Source organism: Bidens hawaiensis, unplaced genomic scaffold, assembly GCF_021521415.1.
Source record: "Bidens hawaiensis isolate Kalapana, Puna unplaced genomic scaffold, B.hawaiensis_p1.1 tig00019101_1, whole genome shotgun sequence".
NCBI classification, from domain to species: domain Eukaryota; kingdom Viridiplantae; phylum Streptophyta; class Magnoliopsida; order Asterales; family Asteraceae; genus Bidens; species Bidens hawaiensis.
Window position 1 is genome coordinate 32,501 of NW_027505012.1, and position 14,033 is coordinate 46,533.

General features: G+C 32.2%; 1 long non-coding RNA gene and 1 pseudogene across 1 annotated transcript; both read left to right on the forward strand.

The window, feature by feature from the left end:
- The first annotated feature begins 2,036 nt into the window (after positions 1 to 2,036).
- Positions 2,037 to 3,057, forward strand: LOC143609883 (uncharacterized). Its single transcript, XR_013149491.1, has 3 exons — positions 2,037 to 2,185; positions 2,264 to 2,415; positions 2,795 to 3,057. It is a non-coding gene; the product is annotated as an uncharacterized LOC143609883 (long non-coding RNA).
- A 1,644-nt stretch (positions 3,058 to 4,701) lies between these two features.
- LOC143609881 (uncharacterized) lies at positions 4,702 to 11,558 on the forward strand (annotated as a pseudogene).
- The last annotated feature ends 2,475 nt before the right edge of the window (positions 11,559 to 14,033 follow it).

A 14,033-nucleotide genomic window follows, 5' to 3' on the forward strand; every position in this document is an offset into this window, starting at 1 on the left:
CATAATGTTGACACATATACAATGATACAACTTGGTTATTATGGTGGATAATTAGAATTTTGATAGATTATATCATATTTGTAGTTATTGGAAGTCATTTGAAACTAACATGACATGAAATTTACTTTTGTTATGAGAATGAAAATCAGGTCATTTCCATAACTTAATCTGGTCTGACCTCTGTTTAAAAGTGTAATTGTTGGATATTGGTGCTAATGTTTGGGGATTTATGTGATTAAAAGATGGATTATGATTTATGTATTACATGTGAAAGTCAAAGATGAAGATTGGTCACTAATAATGGGTATCAACTCCTTATGTGTAAGGAAATGTCAAGAGCAATCTGTGTATTAAGAAAATATGTCATGTCAACAATCCATGTGGTGTGTTTGTTTGTGACGAGAGGTTGGTTTAAATTTTGTTTTATCTTCAACATTTTGTATTTCAGTTATGCATGATTAATTTCCTATTAAAATTACATTTTTTTTGCAATTCACAGATTTTGTATTTCTTTTAATATACCCAATTCGTGTACATATAAATGAACCCGTCAGCTTCATACCGACTAAATCATATACAGTTGACGTAGAGACCCAATAATGAATGGAATTAACACACTAGACATACACTCATATGCACCATACAAACTAATACGACAATTTTTGGATGGACGAAATAAAATGTTTCAAATCAAGAATGGTTGATTGGTAATACACAACAACATTGAATTTGACATCAGTTGAGATATCCGCGGCAACGCGTTAAGTACAATAAAGTGAATTCAGTTTGACCTATTTTTGTTATTTCATTTATAGTTGAAGCTTCAGATCTTGAAGATGATAAGCTTCATGATGACATCAAAGCTGCAGATTTGAACATTATGTAAATTAGGCCTATTCTTAGTTTTAAATATTATTACAGTTATGACATTTGAGATCTTTGTTAGCCAATCTTAAAGTGATATATTCATATATTAGATTTTTGTTGTTGTAGATTCCAACAATTGTATGAAGAAGATGGAGAACAAACTGATTGAAATGAATCAAGACCGGCTAAGAAATAAACGGTGTGTTTTTAGTTAGCCTATTGAGATTTTGAGATACAAAATGAGTTTCTAGGTGTACGTTTGATATTTTAAATAAACATGAAAATTGTGTTTAATTATAGTTTGTATTTTCTTTATGCAGGCTGCTTGTTTTTAACGGTGCTAATTTGCATATGAATTAATGGATTGACGACATTTTTTACTTTAGGTATGTGGAATATTATTATTTCGCCGCTAATTTCGTAATATTTTGAGTGATTTAGGGTCATTCAGCCTTACTTGCATGATATTTTGATGGAGAGTCTATGTTGTTTTTGCACCGGTTTTTCGGTGCACAGGTGACAAGTCAAACCGGTAATATCCGTGGGTTCTTTAAAGCTTGATCTTGCCCTTGGTGGTTGAATGAAATAAGAATATTTTTTAAATTGGTAAAGCAATTGACAAAAATGATCTTAGAATTGTCACACTTCTCCGTTTCAGCCTCTTATTCTCGTTTTCTGTTGGAAATTATATTATATGCACCTACATCAGTCAAATTTGTTCCATACGTCTTAGGAAGGTTAGCCTTTACTTACCAACTTATTTTATATATTTTTGTTATATAATTATAAAGAGTGCAACATGTTGGTGATAAAATGTTATAAAACCCCATGATTGGGTGCAGTTGGTTGGTGATGTTACCTGCAACATGGGCTTTTGTTGGCGCTGATACATTTGGTCGAGCGATCACTGCGAGTTTATACAATTTTAATGGAAAAGGTATATGGTTTTTTTTATTGCTATTAAGTTGTAATATTTTGCAGCAAGAAAGAACTAGGAGTGGTTTACCAGGGAGGACAAATCATCTACTGACTTTGGGGGTTAGATATTGGCAACAACATTGGCCCCTGGATAGAACCTATAGCATGCAGTTGCACGGTTAGCCGAGTTTAGGCATGTGGTCTTCCATATATGTATGTGTGTGTGTGTGTGTGTGGTATTGCATTGTTCATTAAATTCTGTTTGTTTGCAGGGGAGGGCATAATCCATCATACATGTACCGGCTCATAGCAGATTACTACTCTGCTGATGATCTGGTGTTGCAACAGAGGCCAACTTCTTGATATTGGTTTCAACATCCATATCTGTTTTCATTCATGAGTAAGCCAAGCCTTTGATTTCATTTGCTTGATCTTAATGTTGTATTTCGACTTATTATAACTGTTGTTGATTTGGTAGGTGTAATTGAGGAGTGTTTTGTATAGCTCTGATTGCGGAGGAATTGCAGCAGTTTTGAAAGGAGCTGGAGCTGGATGATTAGGGACAATGATAACATTTGTGAGAATGTGGTTAATTTATGGTATGATGTGCTGTTTGTTTTAGATCCTTTTGTCTCTGTTTTGTTTTGCAAATAAGTGTTGCTAGACCCAAAATGAATGATGAAATATTATAATACTCAAAACCATCAACATTAGGAATGGTGCCGAGTTTTAGCACCACTTGTATCAGAATCAAGCTCAAAGAACACATCAGAATTATTATTAAAAACTGTAGTAAACTTTTAGGCACTTTCAAACACGTTCAGTTAAAAGTCTACTCTACTTCACCTGAAAATTTAATTATTAAATAATTAACATAATTATTAATACCTGAATTCATTTTTTTTGGCCTAAAGCTAAAGATTTCAAACTCAAATAGCAAAAACTGAAAAAGCCGAAACCAGACTAATACCAAAACAAAATCAGAAACCGAAAAAACTGAAACCAAAAGGTTTCAAAAATCTATAAACCGAAGTTTTGGTTTAATTCAAACTGCAATGAACCGCACTATGCACACTACCACATGTAATCAAGTTTTTTTAACTTTAAATACAAGGATACAATCGGTATTTCAAAATAATAATGTAACATGCATCCCATTCACGAATAATCCGCCCAAGCAATTTGTCATAGCTATGATCAAACATGCAATATATGGACACCACCTACATAAACCATGAAACCAACCACCATCGATGCCTTGTAGAACCACAACCGAAATGAACTCAATTCTTCTTCTTCAACCTTCAATTCTTCACCAGTAGGTTCATTCTAGGGTTTCAATTGAAAGCAATTAATTGGCGAATACTTCCGCACATCAATTAATTAGTGGTACCAAAAGTGATGTAAAGATGTCTCTACAATGCTCTATGTTGAGAGTTTGAGTTAGCCGTTTTAAAAATCACAAGAAATTAGATATGAAGATTAAAAACAAACATATGTTAAAGATCAAATATTTTTTTTGTGTTAAAAGCCTAATCTTTAAATTGGTTTTAACAAAAAAAAACCCTCAAATATGCTATATAGTTATACATGTAAGCATACAAAGATCAACAACTTGAAGAAAATAACACGGCCAGACCTCAAGAGTAAACAAATATGGTCCAGGAAATACAAAAACTATTTTAATTCACAAACCAAACTCATAACCAAATATCCTCAAAAATTTCAAACACTCGAGGAACAAAAATTGTTGTATAAGCAAAGAGCTGACCCACAAATGCGTTACGGTGCTTAGCATTTTCCGATAAGGCCCGAAAAGTAAATAAAATTCCAAGATATCAGTCAATCACATCTAAGGTTAAAACAAAAATATTTGCAACCTCGATTTTGTGAAGAACAAAAGAGTAAAGAAGAAATACGTATGCGTTTTAACAACTTATCTGCGTATTGTGCTTTTTTTAAAAACAAGCGGTCCTGAATGTTAGAATGAAAATGAGGGATCATGCTTGTCAACTTATTTGTAGGTGAAACGAGTTGTTTACATTACAATAACCAGTTGATATCGCTCAGTTCAAACTCGTTATTCTTGGTGTATAATAAGCATAATCATGCTTACATTAGCAATCCCAATTCTTAAAACACTAGATGAATTTATCATTCAACAAAACAAGCTGCTTAGGAAATGTAGAATTACTTAATATTAATAATAATCAACTATATTAAGTTATACCAATAACTAGTTGATATATATAATAAGTTGATAATAAAAAAGCCCTAAATCATTTGCCCTAAATAAAATTCATCATCACATACTATTACTAATAATCCTTCTCCTGGCTAAAAACCTAGCAATCGGAGGCGTAAGAGCGATCGTAACCGGAAGGAAACAAAGCCTTATTACAAAGCACCGCCAGCTCCGCCGTCCGGTTCTTCCTTCGGACCGATCTTATCGAAGACGTAATCGAGTTGTTTGAACCGGAGTTTCTCCAAGGCGGCTTCGACGTCGAGGTTGTTTTGAATGGCGACGTAGAGTCAGGTGATGGACGACTAAGCCGTATTTCTTCACGGAATCCACCTCCGGCCATTGATTGAAGATGGAAATGAGGGTTTTGAATTTAGGAAGGGTTGTCTGGATTCATGAAGCCTCCCTCCACATCAAGTAGTAATGTTGTTGGGCTGGGCTGGGCTGGGCTGGGCTGGGCTATATTTACAATGATTCATAAAAAATGTTATCGTTCGGGTTGTAACTCATCCGGTTTGGTCAAAACGTAGAAACTAGTTAGTTGATGTGGAAAATATACAAATCGGCTTGGTTGGTTTGAAACTCGCCTCGAGTTATGAGCCGGTTTGGGCAACTACAAGGAATTGGGCATCCAATCTTAGGAATGATGGGTCATGTAGATAGTGTTAGGTAACATGTTAAAGAGACTTCATGGTATTATACGGTCCAAGTTTTAGTCAGGTTTCACGCGTCCAACAACATCGGGACCTTTAATGATGTTGGACTTAACAACACGATTGGAATTAGGTAATAATTTTGGAAATTTGAAATTTGTTTATATATCAGCTTAGATTTTAGGAGCTCATTTTTTCTAGTCACATAAGGCAACTGAATTCTTAGCAACGGTCATGTTACTTATCCAAATAAACATTTAGTTCCATGATACCCCCAAGATATAAGACTGAAAAACTATGTGAATTAGTTTTGTATCATTATTGCACTCTATTACTCTAAGGGGGTGTTTATGATTCCTTATTTTGGCCTTCTTATAACCTTTTAACTTTTTATAAAGTTAAATGATATTTAGAAGTTTGTATAATGTAAGTGGAGAAGTTGGATAAGTTACAACTTTATAAATTCACTTTTTCATAAGACATAAGCAGGACAAAATAAGAAAGTCCAAAACCCTCCTAAATGCCTGAACATTCACGCTTTTAAGCTTGCATATGAGTTCTAAACATAACTACTAAAATATACAAGGAAACAAAAATGACAAGTGTGAGAAGAATTTGTGGCCACACAAAAAGACTACTTAACAAAAAATTAATAAAAAAATCATAACTCGAAATAAAATAAAAAACGAAAAATTAAAAAACCAAAATGTTTCCTCGGCATTCTGGTTCCAAAAAAAACCGACGAAAAGACAATGCCGAAAATGAATAAACAACACAATAATAAATAAAAAAAGACACAATATGTCACAAAATTTAACACAATAACGAACAAAATATAATACAATGTTGAGTAATATAACACAACATAAGAAAAAAAAGACAAAATATCAAGGAAAAAAGACATAATCAATGACGAAAATAAACACAAAACACAATAATAAATAGAAAAACACAATGTTGTTTTTTTCCTCAACATTTTGTCTTTTTTAATTTTTTTAGAACGAGGAAGACGGTGTAAACATTTTTGAAAATTTACTTTTCATTTTTTTATTAAATTTTGAGTTATGATTTTTTTAAATTAATTTTCATTATTTTTTACAGGTTTTATTCTGTGGTTAAAATTCTTTCTCATCCTTCCCCCCCCCCCCCCCCCCCGCGCTAAATAAAATAATTTAACACTAAGCTAGCATATGTATTCTAAACATAACTGTTGAGAAAATTTGAAACTGTATGTAAAATCTGAAAGTTTGTATTAGTTTTCCCAATCTTCAACTCTTCCACAATATTTAATAATTGTTCTTCCAATTTCGTCATTCTCGTAGCATGCTCGACTTTGATTAGAGGGTAGGGTGGTGGACGGTCACCCTAATTTTAATGTATTTAAATTATATAGTATTTTAATGTCAAAACCTAATTACTCAACTAATTCAAGTATATAAAAAGTACTTTCTTGAAAACTCAAACTAAATCAATTTAAATTTTTAATTATTTAAACCGAACAGAAAATCTTTTAACTTAAAAGCCCATAACTATTTTAACTAATCTTAAAGAAATGTTTGAAGTTTATTGCTAAAACGTGTAGTTTGAGGGAGTCGAGGACTGACTACCAATAGTGATAAGTTTTACCTGAAGCACACAACGTTATCTTAAGTTTCTCTCGCCGCCCTGCTCTCTCACGGTTGGTCTCCTGTTTCAATTTAACTCTCTAATTTGATCCTTGTTTCCTATATATATATATATATATATATATATATATCATCCATCAGTATTTGAATGAAATCAAACTAAAAACGATACCCATTTATAAAACCCTCAAATACTTTGTGGTTTTGACAACCCAAATCAGCTTCAAACTGGTGTTTTTTAAGATGCACATAAGGTGTTTGTGAAAATGCCTATATTAAGTTCACCAATTCAGGGCCAGGGCCTCTATGCTTGAACTCGGTTAGAACCATACAGTTCAATCAAAGGCCATACCATCTTCCAAGAAAGACTTGTTATTATGTTGGTGTTCACATGAATAAAGATTTTCGGGTTATAAAAGTGGTTGATGAATCTAATTTGGATTGGAAAGGGGAATTTCTAGGAGAGATTGACCCTAATCCTCTAAACAAGAAAAAACAAAAAGAAAGATCCGAATTGCTTCAAGAAACCGACTCTACGGATTGGTGTGTAAGAGCTAGGAAGTCTGCACTCGGGTCTATTCAAACCCGAGGGTTGACCAGTGCGATGGAACAACTTATGAAACGTAAAACCAAGAAAAAGAAGAAGAAATCGGTTTCCGCCACCAAAGATTTGGATTTTGAATCTGATGCTGAAGAAGTTGAACTTAATATTGAAAACTTTATGGACGATGTAGATGAACTTAAAGCACGTATGAGTAATCTGGCGGGTGGGGTGTTTCTAGAAAAGAAGGAGAAAGCCAGGGAAGCGTTTGTTGAGAAGCTATCTCAGTTCTCGGTTAGTGGAGCAACCGACCGAATGAAAGAGGTCAACTTGAACAGAGAAATAGTGGAAGCACAGACTGCAGAGCAAGTATTGGAGGTGACATCAGAGATGATAATGGCGGTCGGGAAAGGTTTGAGTCCCTCACCTCTATCTCCATTAAATCTCACCACCGCGGTCCATCGTATCGCTAAGAATATGGAGAAAGTGTCAATGACCTGAACTCACCGGCTTGCGTTTGCACGGAGACGAGAGATGTGCATGATTATAGGCATGGCCATGATGGTTCTTCCGGAATGTTCTGCTCAAGGCGTGTCGAATATCGCGTGGGCCTTGTCCAAGATCGGGGGTGAGCTTCTTTATGTGTCCGAGATGGATCGGGTGGCAGAGGTGGCGTTGACCAAGGTTGACCAGTTCAACTCACAAAATGTTGCTAATATTGCTGGCGCGTTTGCATCTATGCATCATGCTGCCCCGGACCTGTTTCAAGAATTGTCAAAACGGGCTTCCGTTATTATTCATACTTTCCAAGAACGGGCGTTGCTTGCTCCCTTAAATGATGTGGTTCAAGAGATTAATGATCGTATGTTAGCGTATTTTCCTGGTCAAGAAATGGAGTATTTAAGTTCAGATAGCATCGACGAGGTTGAAAGTGTATCTGAGGTTTTTGATCCCACGTTGTACTCTCCTGATTTTGTTAATGGTATAAAGATGTCCGGAATGCCAAACCATCGTTTGTTACTTAAGGCTGGAGTTCCAATTATGTTACTACGGAATATTAATCAGAAAAAAGGGCTGTGCAATGGAACTCGACTACAAGTTGTTAGTTTGGGTAAACGCGTCATTGAAGCTAAGGTTGTTTCTGGTACTAATATTGGATTTCGCACTTTAATTAGCAGAATAAGTCTTACACCGTCTGATAAGAAGCTTCCATTCAAGTTAAAGAGGAGACAGTTTCCTATATCGGTTTGTTTTGCAATGACTATAAATAAAAGTCAAGGACAATCTTTAGCGCGCGTTGGATTATATTTAAAAGACCCGGTTTTTACACATGGCCAGCTTTATGTTGCTTTGTCTAGAGTGAAGACTCGCGAAGGTATTAAGATTGTTTTATTAGATAAGGAATCCAAATTGATTAGTGAAACAAAAAATGTTGTGTATAAGGAAATATTTGGAAACCTTCTATGAATTTTTTGACAATACTTTTTTGTTTACGTTTGTACCTTTTTAAATATGTTTAAGGTTTTTTAATAAAGGGATTGTATAATTTTATTTAGTCTAATTATAGGTACATGTTTGTATGTTCAATTATTTTTAGTTGTTTATGTTTTTTGTAGTATATCTTTTATGTTTTTGAAATTTAATTTTATAGACTTTTATTTATAGGCTAATATTATACTGGTTTATATATATATATATCCGAAATATATCTTATATACATTTATATCTTATCAATTTACTACATTAAAAAAATAGGAGAATATGTTAAAGGTTCATCAATAGTTTAATAAATATAGGGTTAATCATGAGTTTTATTGAATGAATAAACCGTCATTTTTATTAATAATTAAAAAAGACTCTTTGGAAGATAAACACAATAATCATAACTTCTACAATAATCAGTTTCTTTGAAATTTTCATCTCTTCCATCATCTTCAACAATGACAACAATTGTTTCTTGGAAATTTTCATTCGAAACCAATAATTATCAGTTTCTTCTTAGCGATCTGTCTACAATCCATAAGCCTTCTATCGAATCGGTTCTGTCTTTTAACATTCTGTTCAAGTACCAAATAATAGGATTCGGAAACCGCAAACAAGTTATTAACGACGAAGAGGGAGAACTATTGAATGTTCTAAATGAAGAGATTTTACAACATGAACAAGAACTACTTCCTTTGGTCAATGTTAGGGAGTGACTTTATTATCCTTTGCAAAATAATGTGGTTATTAAATATGTGAATGGGCAACAAAAGAGTGTTAATCCTAAGTCCATATTGCAATCCAATGACATTTTTCTTTTAAGAGATTTAGATTTCTTGAAGCTTTCTAACGTTTTTAAAGCAAGAGCACATTTGGATTTGGAGAATGAGGTGGCTGAGAAGGTTAAATGGTTGTTAGATTGTCAAAATTATGAATCCGATTTTGATGATCTTCAAAGCTATTTTGGTTCTGATCCAGAAGTTTAAGGTAAATTAGATGAAATATGTTAGTCATATTTTTGAGAAATATAATTTTTGACTTTATTATTGACTTTGCTTTTTTCTTTTATGTTAGTAGTTTACTTCATATACATAGGCTTCTAAAAAAGTACAATACACACTTATAATAGTTTGTTTTTGTTTTGTCAGGTTGTTATGACACTTTGCGGTTTTTGGTGGGTTGTGATGTAAGGTCATTTTTGGTAAACTTAACTTCCACATGTTTATATTTTCTTTTAGAGTATACATTTTATGTTTATATTTAGTTTGTGTTAGCATGAAGATTGTATTAACGGTATTAGAATTTTAATTAGTTGGTATTAGTGATTACTTTTAATATGTATGTCTCTCTAATATTATATTTTCAATATACTTTGATTTGTAATTATCAAATTGATTTTTTTTTGTTTCTGGTTATAAACGTAGGTTATAAAATTGATTTATTTTCTTTTGACCTCAACATAAGTAGCTACATATTTTATATATCACCCATTCATTATGATATACATTAACTTTTTGGTTTAATACTTAATAACGTTCCCTGGTTTGTTTATATTTTTCAGGTGGTTAAGGTGCATGATTTTGTTTTGGACGGAAATTTTCAAGGTCATCCTGTTCAAGTCATGTTAATATCTAATGGTTTAATGTGTTTGATAAGACAATGAATTATTTGTTTATATTAGGTTATTATGTGGACAATGGTTTGGTGTACTTCTTTTTGGGGATGTTTTTGAATGTTTATATATCGTTATATATTATTATATTTTGAATGTTTATATATCGTTATATATTATTATATTGTATGGTAGTTTATTACATTTTGTTATATATCTAATATCAACTCGTGTGTAATACGGGTACTATCATACTATTTTAATATTGGTTGACTTTATCTTTCCACATGTAATATACATATCAATTTCCTCATCATTTTAAAACATTCATAACTTTTTCATATGACAATTTAAAAAAAAAATCACCATAAAAACAAACATTTTTTTTATCTTTAATATAAGTATCATATTGTTGTAAAAAAATTAAAAAAAATTAGTGGATTTTTATACATTGTGTTATTGGTTGTATTTGTGTTTTTTAATTGAGTTTTCTACATTGTGTTATAGGTTATGGTCATTTTGTTTTTCTCAATCAGCACTCATATTAAAGATAAAATTCTAAACAAAACCTATGTCGTTGTGTCTTTTATTCGTCATTGTGTCTTTATACTCATCATTTTGTCTATTGTTCGCCATTGTATTTTTTATACTCATCATTGTGTTTTAGTCATTTTGTATTATGTTCAAGTCATTGTGTATTATGTATTTACCATTGATTTTTAGTTTCACGTCATTGTGTAATATGCATTTACTGTTATGTTTTATGTTTCAGGTTATTATGTAATATGTATTAATAATTGTGTTTTATGTATTTGTTAAAGTTGTTATTTTATTATTATGTATACATATTATGATTGCACAACGGTGTTATTTCACTATTACAATTTTTAGATTCCATCACTTTATTAAAACACATACATAATGATGTGCATAAAGACACAATGATAAATGAAGAGACACCATAGCAAGTAAAAAGACACAATAACGTTTTCTTTATAAAACAAAGTTAAATATATAGTAGAGGAATATTTGTGTAATTTACTCAAAATAACAAATAAGTGACAGAGATATATAACTAGGTAATAAACATGTCTAATTTGAAGTATATCATTGCCATATACATAAACATTTAAAAATAACAAGAGAGTAGACGGGAATATAAAATGCTAATGCTTTATTAATGAATAGATTAGACTAGATAGATGAACATATACTAAATGAAACCGATGACTAATAGATAGATATCAGACTAGATAAAGTAAAATCGGGGGGTTAAAATGAAAAATATAGCATCGCCGCTTTATTATAAATAAACCCTACTTCTCCATTATCAAATGCATCAAGAGCGGCGCATCTCCCACCATATAACCTTAAGTCTCATATGCATCAAGAGTGGCGCATCTTCCACCATAAAACCCTAATTCTCATTTAGTTCTTATCATATGGATTGCTTCGTTAACGATGCTGAGCGTTGGGATTCAGTTGTAAGTATTCTTAATCATATTTTGTATAATCTAATCATCTATATTCTTTTTAATTTATTGTTTTGATTTATGATGCAGGGGACTGAAGAACACATGACAATTATTGATAACATGTTGATTGTTTATAGAGTTTGGTATGTATATAAACCTTGAACATCTTTTTAAATATTTACCAAGTTTATTCGATTTTATCTTAATTTCTCATACAAACTATGGAATGCACACACTATTATCATCGGTATCCGTTACCATTTTTTTTAAAGTTATCGCTATTGATCATCATCATCGTCTCTTTATATATATACAATGTACGTGATCATTATATATGGGTGTTCATCGGATTAGATAACTAATTATTCAGTTTATTCGGTTCGGATTATTCGGATTTGAAAATTTTTGGACTCTATCTGAAATCCGATCCGAATTAGGAATATTCCTATCCGATCTGAATCTATCCGAATTCAATTAGGATCGGATTCAGATAATATCCGAATAATCTGAAATAAACCTAAAAAATTTCCTAATTTTTTGTTAATAACATTTAATAGTTTATAATCACAATAAACATAAAAACCGGAAAATACGAATTACTCTTAACACAAATTTAAATTCCAAACTTCAATTAATAGTCAAATAAATATACCAAATCGGAAAATATCATTTAAAACATGTTTTTTATCCGGTTTGAAAACAAACCAAGCAAGAGCAAAGCCTCGCTTGGTTTGTTTTTGCTTGAATTATTTTTTATTTATTATATATATATGTGTGTGTGTGTAAAATTAAAATAAGTTTTAAAATTTTGAATTTTCCTTCTATTATATTGACTTTAAAGTTCAATTTTAAACTTTAGTTGTCCGCTTTATATATGTTTTCTTGTTAACTTTGAGTTTTAGACATTTTAAGGTTGAAAGTCTAGACATTTTGGAGTTGAAAGTCTTGAATTTATTATATTTTTTTTACTTTTAGAAATTTAAAATTTAAAACTTAGTACGAAACCAAGCCGCTCGATTTCAAACCAAACCAAGTTCAAGCATAAAATTATCGCTCGTTTCTTAAAATTCAATCCGTTCGGTTCGGCCTGGTTCGTGAACAGCCTTATCCAATGCACACACTAATATCGTAGATATATGTTAGACTGTTACCATTTTTTAAAGCCATCACTATTGATCATCATCGTCTCTTTATATATATGGCAGGTCAAAATTTAGGCGACTTGATTATTCAGGCTTCTTTACCGCTATATTGGATGAAAAATTTATTACGGTTGCATCCATAAGGTAACTTCAATTAAGCTTATTCAATAAATTTGTTACACAAGTCATTATTTGGTAGCATACCCTCTCACGTATTTTTATGTATCCGCAAAAATGACTGATTTTGGCACCGGGTACTAAGCATAGGCGTTAGTGGATGTGTCGTCGCCTTATAGGTTCAATCGAAACAATATGTTCACGTATTGTTTAGTTATGTTTATTAGGTGTAAAGTATGATTTTCGTCATTGTTGGTTGTTCATTGTTATTTAAGTCTAAAAGTTTAAAATTTTTCTATTTACATCATTAAAATTTCATTTTCGTTGTAATTTTCCCTCGTGGTTTGTTAAAATCTCCAATTTAAGTTCATATACGGTTAAATCCTAGGTCAGCTTGACCCCATCCAGGAGCTCTGCCCCTTAGACCCTGCTAGGGATTGTCGCCCCTTGGACCCTGCAACTAGGGGCGTTGCCCCTTAGAATCCCCATTACTTAGGGGCTTCTCCCCCACATATCAATAGGGTTAAATTATAATATTATCAAAATAAGTGTGTACCCTACAGCCAACATTTCCGATTCATATTACAATTAACTTGATCAACAAGTTAATCCCGTTACACTAAAATAGACAACACATATTTAGTTTCTATTCCTTTCTATTTCGTCCCCTCATCATTCATTTTATGAGTTTGTTGGATGCTTAAATTATGACAATATTCATTCAGATAACTCAGCTTATAATCTTCATGTGCCTAGCTCTTTGTTTAACATGACATTTCTTTCTCTTGTCTTTCTTCATTAGGAAATTATTAGGAGTTATGTGGCATGTATGTCCTTCGATTCTAACAACATATCCTTGTAAAACCAATTGATCAAAATATAACACTTTTCTATTAAGTTCAGGAGAATAAAACACAATTGGCTCTCTATTGTTTTCATTTTATGTTTTAACTTCAAAAACACCCCAACCCAAGGAACACAAAATTATTTTCTCATGTTCTTGTTTCCGTGTAAAAAGAATTTGATTCGTTTGCACATAGAGAGGTTGCCAGAGTAGTTGTGTTTGAACGGTTTTTGGCACCAACAAATTGATAGAAATGGTAACAGACGACGTCATTGTTAATCTCCTTTAACCCCCAATTAGTCTAATGCTACATAGTTCAAATAATGATAATTACAAATATAATATTAATTATATTAAAAATAGTTCCAATTACAATAAAGAGGCAGGTAAGCGGGCAACAAGCTGCGCCGCCACCCCCTTTTGAATGGCAAAACCGATCCTACTGAAAACAAAGTTATCGTTCTTCGGCGTCGATGAGTTACTGTGCACGACCCGCTGAACTCTTTTTAGAAACG